The following is a 2,509-nucleotide window of genomic DNA, read 5'->3' on the forward strand; positions in this document are numbered from 1 at the left end:
ACTAATTACTGCCTTGTAACTGCCTAGTAAATAATAGTTACTGCCTAAGAGCTCCTGGTAGCTACTCAATACCTGCCTAATAATTACTAGTAACTGCCTTGTAACTGCCTAGTTAATATTATGCCTAATCCCAGCCCTTCCCTTCATGGCCCCATTGACCCAGCCCTTTTCAGGGCTGAATTCCCATTGTTTCCATCCCAAGGAGAATGAGCAGAGCAATTTCCCCCCACTTTTCCCCAAAAAGGGGCTTCATGGAGATCAGGGCCTCCCCTCGCCTGTGAGGGGTCACATTGGGTGGCTAAAGCTGGATTGCAGTGGCTGGAGGAGTCTCAGCAGCTCCTGCTTGGCACTGGGATTTTTTTTCTTCCTGGTTTTTCCTTTTCTTCCTCTCTAATTCACGGCTCGTCTGAGCTCTGCTCGCAACAGTCCGAAGCTGCTGCCATTAAATTTGATGAAATCATGCCTTGGGTAATTTTTAGAGGGCAGCAGAGGGTGCTGTTAATTCTCCTGTTGGGAGGATGGAGCCACTCACCCTCCAGCCCAAAATCCAGACAGACCCAAAGCCCAGAATAATCTCCTACTCAGGGCTCAGCCTTGCTCCATGCTCCCAATCTGGTGCCCTTCTCCAGCTGGCTCTGAAATTCAAGGGTTTTTTCAAGGGGCTCAGAGTAGGTTCCCTGCTCTAAATATGGATTGAAACAGAAGGAATCCCTGATATCCAGCACCTGCTTTAAAAATATAGATCCTTTGTTGTAATTTTATTATTCGGTTCTGTATTATTTGTTATTTGGGAACCAGAAACAGTGCTTGGAGTGATTAATGACTGTGCTCAATACAGCCACACTCCAAGCAGTGAGAGTTTGGGAGGACAAAACCAATCACCAGTGATTTTGAGGTGCTGAATTCCTTCTAAAAGATGCCTAGAGCCAAGGGAATAACCTCTGAACAAGAGATGGGACCTGAGCATCCTGCCATCACCTACCACACATGCAGAGCATTGCAGCTGAAATTGCAATTGCTTGCAGGATTTAATTGCCTGCAGTGACTTTGCTGGGCTGCACGGGGTGAGCTGGGAGCCCGGTGCTGGTGGCTCTGGGACAGCTCTGGCCCTCCTCAGGAGCAGTGCAGGCGTCTGGCTGGTGTGGAAATACTGCTCACAGCCTCATGAATAGCCAGATCCCCCTGAATTTATGGAGCTGCGGATTGATACTGTTTGTGCTTGGCACAGGCAGGCTGTAAGGCAGGGATTTGTTATGACACCAGACTTCATCTGCAGGCAAGAAACACTGCCAGAGGCTTTCAGCAGAAGCTGCTGAGCAGTTCTGTGTCTCAAAGAGCCCAGTGATACTTCCCACCGCCTTGGAAATGTAAAGGATTCATTTTGCTGCCACAGGATGCACAGGATTTGCCCTCTTTATTTCTCTGCACTCACTTTTGCTGTTGACCAGGCAGATTTTCCTGTGCAGCACAGGGATGTGGGAAGAGCACTGCAATCACTGTTACCTGCACAGTGCTTAGAGCAGGACACAGCATCAGGTTTCCTCAGTGGAGGGTGCGATTAGCAGGAACCAGCCCTGGGAATGCTGTTAAATGATAAAGAAATGCTAAAGGGCAGTGTGGGCTGGGTTCAGTTTTCACAATGAGTTCGCTCTTACACATGAGGGCCTTTCCTTGTGTCTCATTGAACTTGCACTGGTGCAGGGGGTAAAGCCAGGGCCTTGCTGCTCCTGAGCTTGGTCTCTCTGCTGGACCATCCTTTTCCTCTCAGGAGGCTCAGATTCTCCTCCACAGCTCTCAGGTGCTGGTTCAAAGAGGTTTAGAGCATCCAAGATGGTGAGAGTGTCAGGATGTCCTGCTTGTTCCTGCAGTCTGTGCTGAACTCTTGGTGTCCTTCCAGCTCCTTCCCCACTGCTCTGCACACACACACGCTGGCATTTGGGATGTGGATTCCTCTTTTCCTGGTGCTGACAGGATGCTGAGAATGTCAAGGCACATGTTTCTCTGTTATCCCTGCCTCTGAACTCGCTGTCCATCTCTTGGGGGGTAAAAATAAAGCAGCTTTGTTTGATTTCTAGAAAAAGCCAGACGGCAGTGCAGGGGTCAGAAATAGGCATCCCAGCCCTCCCCATCGCACTGTCTCAGCTGTTGCTTCCTGAGAGACAGAAGCATGTGGCGGCTAAAAATACCCTGTGGGGAGAATACACTCTCTCTCCAATGGGAGAGTGCAAATTAAGCTGAGTTGTAACATATACAACTTCTTGTGGCAGGGAGAAACACCTCCCCACGTCACTTTGGGAGAGGGTTTTCCTAATGGAGCAGAAACCCCAGCGCTGTCCCATCCCCGCATAGCTCAGGGCTGTTGGGCACAGGATCTCCTGCCTGCCCTGCTCCCACCCCCTGGCCCTGCTATGGGAATCCATGTGCCCAGGGGAGGGGGCAGAGCAGCCCTCCCTTTATAAACCCCACAGCACACCCAAGCTGGCAGCAGCGCCAGGAGCTTTGCCTTGCC

The sequence above is a fragment of the Melozone crissalis genome, unplaced genomic scaffold, assembly GCF_028551555.1.
Source record: "Melozone crissalis strain CALT ecotype California unplaced genomic scaffold, PUWL_Pcris_2 ptg000132l_1, whole genome shotgun sequence".
Lineage (NCBI taxonomy): Eukaryota > Metazoa > Chordata > Aves > Passeriformes > Passerellidae > Melozone > Melozone crissalis.